The sequence below is a fragment of the Halyomorpha halys genome, unplaced genomic scaffold, assembly GCF_000696795.3.
Source record: "Halyomorpha halys isolate HHAL.00 unplaced genomic scaffold, Hhal_1.1 Scaffold792.1, whole genome shotgun sequence".
Lineage (NCBI taxonomy): Eukaryota > Metazoa > Arthropoda > Insecta > Hemiptera > Pentatomidae > Halyomorpha > Halyomorpha halys.
The window spans coordinates 104,223-110,540 of NW_027110763.1; the positions used below are offsets into that span (position 1 = coordinate 104,223).

At 26.7% G+C, this 6,318-nt stretch overlaps 1 protein-coding gene across 3 annotated transcripts in view; it reads left to right on the forward strand.

Annotated features, from left to right (window-relative positions):
- The first annotated feature begins 747 nt into the window (after positions 1–747).
- ken (ken and barbie) overlaps positions 748–6,318 on the forward strand; it is a 110,810-nt gene continuing 105,239 nt past the window's right edge. For 2 of the 3 annotated variants that reach the window (XM_067048908.1, XM_067048910.1), the window contains exon 1: positions 757–887. The gene's annotated coding sequence lies outside the window, so the exon portion shown is untranslated. Of the gene's footprint in view, positions 888–6,318 lie in introns of all 3 variants that reach the window. The other variant, XM_067048909.1, reaches the window with a different exon arrangement.

Sequence of the window (6,318 nt, forward strand, 5' to 3'; positions counted from 1 at the left end):
TTTATTTTATTCTCCCATCAAAATTGCGTTTTATGGAGAATCTAGTATTTTTCGCTCATTCTGTTTTCACGAAAATGCTTTATAATCCACAACAGATCTAGATCAGAGATTCCGAATGGGTTCACACTTATTCAATGATAAGAAGAGTAATGATACAGACGAACTTTTTATCAGATTGAAAGCTTTTTTTTTGCATAAAATGGAATAGGTTTCATTCATTTTAGATTTGTCAACGTAATGGGCTTCATTAGGAACTGACAAGATGAACTACATAAATTTTAAATGGTAACAACCAAGAAAGAATACTTTATGTTAAAATTAAACGTTATTTTTCGAGATTAAGCTTTTTGAACAAACTATTATTTATTCATGTACATATACGTTATCAGCACTATCAGGTTATAAACTGTAAAAGATATAAATCTAATTAAAAAAAAAAGAAGAAAACAAAATATATTAAATCGGAAAAAAATGTGAATGGATAAAATAATCGGGCATGTCCTATCTGCAGGTGTTCTATCGTATTCATGTATATTATACGAATGTAAAATAAGTATAAACCTTTAAACGAGCTTGGAATATGTAATACCTGAGTTCTGGTTATGTTATTTCCTCGATCCTGAACGCAGACGTAGCAATTAAAGGCCATCCTAAGTAGAGAAAGACAGGAGATAAGAGAGAGAGAACGAGAGTGAAAGAAGGTCCTTGGTACGGCAGGGGGGAGGGAGAGAGACAGGGAGGGGGGAATTGAAAGGGAAAGGACTCGCCAGTCCACGCCGCTCGCTCGAACAGTGTGCCAATATCTTGCAACATATCCTCTAGTGTACTTTTAGTATGGGATTACCTTGTCTGGATTACTGTCTCTCATCCTTTGTCATCTGCTATTGGTGAGTAGTACATCTCATGGCATCAGCACTATATAGTCTCTAATTGCTGTCGTCTATGTCGCGTCCTCTTCCGTCTGCATTCCAGACAGGACCTTTCGCTTGCACGATTCGCGTATCTATCGAGCCCACTCGCTACTAAACGACTTTGAAATCCACAAACTTTTCTTTCGTACTTTAAAAGCAGAAACTAATAAAGTTAGACCGAACAACTTCAATTAACGTTTATAATCACCAAATCTCTTTTCATATACCAAACAATTATCACATCTACTGACTAACAATCATCGCTTTATTTCATTGTATAAGGGTCATGTAAATTAAAAAAGCCCACAGAAACCGTTAGTGACATAAATAGCGCAAAGATATTAATTTCTAGAAACAATCTTGATAATTAGTGATTAATCGTGTGGGTTTTTTCCTAGTATATGCTTTTTAAATTTATTAATCAAACTGTAATGAGTGTGTACACTATTATTTGAAAAATAAAATGATGTAATGTTGTGATCCACTGTTAGCTAATCCATTTATGTTAATAAACAAATAAATACTTTTCACACTCTAAATAATTTTTTTCTGTATAATATTGTATTTGGATTTATGGTAATCAATTAGTGATTATATTTGTATGAATTTACATTAAAACAAAAAGCAATAAAATTCCATAGATCATTAATTTAATAGAAAATTTATATTTCAAAAAATAAGTAAAAAAGCCCTTTTTTAAATAACAAGCTTTTAAAATGTAAATAAAAAGTATTTCTGTTGACATATTTCGTGATCCTTAAAAATCTACAAACGTTGTTTATGATCCCTTGAAATTTTAACCATTTTAAAATTAAATTTGATTAAACGTACATAATAGTTGTAACTGACTTAAGAATGTTGAGTTCATCACATAATCTTCTCGAGTTCACTTTTATCGATATATATTAATTTCAATTTTTTTTTATTACAATATTTATTTACTATTAACCAGATTAATCGATTAACGACAATGCTCTTATATAATACACTCCAATTTCATTTAAAATATCTGATTAATGCAATTACAAAAATTGAAATTGATATAATCCTTAAAGGTGTCAATTAATTTGTAAAAAAATAAATTAAAGAAAACATTGCTAATGATATATTCACTTTTTTAATATTTTTTTATTGATTATTATTCATTTATGTAGAAATAAAAAAAATCTTATGTTGAATAAAGTACGTTAGAGATAACATATTCTGTTTTGAATAATTAATGATCCCTACAAACACGCAACGTAAATGTTTTTTGATTTATTTATTTTTAATATTTTTTACAAACAATATGGATTACTTAATCAATTATATTTAACGGGAAAAAATGCCTTCATGTTAAAAAATGGACATTTTTTCGCTTAAATACGTAACTGACCTATTTTATGACCTAATTATCGTTGATGCTTTTATGGGATTTGTCCTATTTAGGTACGTGTATCAACCATCAATATGTGAAAAAAATACACGTTATAATTCATTATATTAATTAACAATTTATTCACTATAACATATTTACTGAAGGATATCCTCTTTTATTTTATTAACATTGTTTATCTATTAAATTAAAAAAAAAAATTAAATGCTTTCTTAATTTTCAATTAATTATGAATAAATGTATTGTAGTTATTTTAAGTATCTATTTATTTTCGAAGTGTAATCAGTTAATTTTTAATCTTATTTTGAAATTTAGGTACGATATTGGATAGTTGAAAGTTTTCAAAATATTTGAAAGTATTTCTGTTACATGTAATCGCTACACTTTCCAATTTCGTAACACAGCACTATCCCACTATCCCTTTTACAAATGACTTCATTAATTTTCCATTAGTATATTATCATCGCAACTTTCACACAATGAAAAACAATTTTGAATAAACAAACTTTTAAGATCATGAAAATTAAATATATCATAGCCGTTATGATGATAACAATTGCAAGTGTTTGTAATTTATTTTATTAATTTAATGGAATTATTCTTGGTTTTACTAAATACAGAACCTATCAAAGTTATTTAACCGATTCAAAGTAGTCTATTTATTACAAAAATAAAACTTTTAAAGCGAAAAAATGTTCAGATAATTAATAAAAATAATCCCCAACTTTTTATATTACCTCTCAAAAACAGTTTAGTTAGTGGATATGCATATTTTGAAATGTCTGTCTAGCTCGTTAGATTATGTGTGAAAGTACACAAGATATAAAAAAAAAAGTAGTCGTGATGGATATTTCGTTTCAACATACATTGTTTTATTTTATTTTATTTAAAATATACTAGTAAATGTAACGTTTTGGTGATTAAATATCAATATTTCAAACAATTTTCGTATTTAAATTTACACACAAATTCGATAATTTTGTCTCACTTTCTCAATTCTTCAATGTTTCGGCCCTCAGGACATTATCAAGAAAATTCTAATATGTTGATTTATCTTTTACTTTCGTTTCAATTATCAGCATAAGATCATATTTTCAGTATCATGACTTAAACTTGGTGTATCCGTGTTTTACTTTTTTTCTGTTGTAGGTCCAATCCGATTCGTCTATTTATCAATTAATATAACATTTTATTGTAATAAATTTTTAAAATTATGTTTATCTATTTACAACTATTTATACTCTTATTTCATTCACACTAATAATTTAACAATTTATTTATTATCACACTCTTATTAACAAAACTTACCTTTAAAAATTTAAGACCCGGTTATTAACAATTTCTAGTCCTCAATATATTTCATATCAGTTTAAATTCATAATAATAATACATTTCTATTTTTAATATCCAATTAAAATTATTTTAAAAAAAAAATTAAACTTTAATACATCGATTTAAGATAGTTCAAATATGATTTTATTATGATAAGTGAAATGTAAGTAAAAAAAAACAAATAATTATTTTAATGCCTCTATAGTATTAGCCATAGGATCGAAACGTTGGAAAAGAAGAAATATTGTGAGAATAAAGTATCAAAATAAATTTGTGTTTTAATTTAAGTACCTACGTTCAAACAGAAAATTATTATATTAATAAACTAATAAATTTTTCGTATTACTTCTTAACTATTAATTATTTAACGTAATTTGTTTTTTTATATTATTATCTGTGTGTGATAGCAGTATGTATTAATCAATGTATGAGCAATTTCAAGTTTATTTAAAAAGATAATCGTGTTTATAATATTACATATAATATCATCTAAATATTATATATAACATATAATACTGCATATAATATATAATATTTAGATGATATTATATGTAATAGATACAAAATGTAACGATTTTAAGTTATAATGATAGAATAGGTTTAACGAGCCCAGAGACAGACTCGGTTACGTGTCGGGTATTCATTTCTCTTTCCTGCCCCTGCCCTTTTACTTTCAACATCACGTAACACTTTTTCTCTCACTCTAAAGGAACTCCTTAAGGATTCAGTTTTTTTATTTTTATTTTTAAGGGTTTAGTTTTTTCGTTCTGGTTCCTTACTCTCCAGACGTTGAACTCCTCGTTATTTAAACGAGTGTAAAAAGCAAATATATATTTATATATCTTATTATAAATTGTATCGGATTATTTTGTTTTAAAAAAAACCCAACTTCAAAATTTATTTCGAACAAAAAAATTTATCGAAATAAACATTTGAAGAAAAAAATAGTATTTATTGAAAAGTTTATATATAATGTTACTGCAAGAAATTTATAATAGAAAGGTGGATATATGACGAGATTGCCTAACCAATAACTTAAAATTAATTAAAATATTGGTTAAAATAATGCATATAGAATTTTATAATTATTTCAAATACTTTAGACAATTTCCTAAAGTCGTACCTCACAGAACCCCAATTTGACTGCTGTTCTAACCAGGAGTTGATGTTTTTATTATTTTTATTTATTTATTTTTTTTAACACAAATATAGAAAAATTATTACCAAAATTCCTTACTTCTTGCGTCATCTGAAGCTGTTATTCAATATCCATGGCCTATACTTCACAACCTAATTTTTTTTTGGCGGCGGAACCCTTTTGGTACTAGTAGGAAAATGGTGGAACCCTTTTGGTAGAAGCAGGTAACTGCCTAATCTCTGCATTATTACTCGATACAAACAGTCTGAAATGCCGTACTTTCAGCAAAATCTGAGAAAGGCGCGTACACAAAAACTGTACTGGATTGAAAAAAAATCTGAAATGATAAGTTTCAAAATTGTTCCGAGTTAACGTATATTGACCCAGTCTTAAATTATTTCGCGGAACCCCGATTGGGAGTTATTATTTTAAACTCTTGGAGATGGTCAGAAGTACTGCCAAAAGAAATAAAAATGTAGTTAATAACTATTTATTTTCTGACGCTTTGTCCCACTTTGTAGAGCTTGATAAGGGTTAAAAAGATACAAATATATTTTGACTTAATAAGACAATAAGATACAAAAAGTTAAATTTCAGTAGGGTTAAAATTATGTAAATATAAGTGAAAAGAAAATGATATACTCATGAAAAAAAAAAAAGAAGAATTAAAAATAGTATTAATATAAAATCGACAATGACAAGAACTTAAAAAAAAAAATTACGCAAACTGTTAGATTAAAAATTATTTTTTAATCAGTTTCGCTGTTAATCTGACAAGACTTGAAGGTGTAAAAAACTTAAAACATTTTCGGGTAAAAATTATTTAGATTTGAATAATTGCTTATTTCTCTTTGTCTTTTCCTGAGTCACTTAAAATATTTTTGCATTTTTAAACCAAGATTAAACACCTTACTCACATTTTTACAGTTTTGGAAGTTATATTTACAATATGTTCTACGATATGTATCATCGATATGGTGCCAGGAAAAATAATTAAATTTTTTTTTTAATGGTTTATCTTTGTCTGTATAGAATTATATTTTGTATATGTTCCATTTTATAATCATAAAATATAAAAGATAAATTATGATTATTCCCAATATCGTTCTAGCCCTAAAAAAAAAATTGTATGATATTATGTATACTAAACGTATATATCTATAAGTGTAGTATACATAATTTTAATTTAATTAATATATAATTTAAAGCATAATACATTTAAATTAAATTTCACTATAATTAAGCAGTAAATAACGACTCTACTACTAGGAAAGTGTATTTACGCAGATTACATTCACCGTAGCACGTGTGTGTATTTTTTCCGTCCGGCTTGGCAGTTGGCGGAATCAACAAAGCTTACTACTACGAGCTAATGCGTCATTTTGTTTATTTACTCTCAAAGACGCATTTGATATTTAAATTTAAATTGTATGCAACTGCAATCAAAACAAACATCGCGAAATTTATGGAGATTACATGCATAAAGGCATTATCGTCCTTAACCAAGTTTAGCACTTTTGTAATTTTGATTGGTATATCTCTTATCTCAATGGTAAAGATGC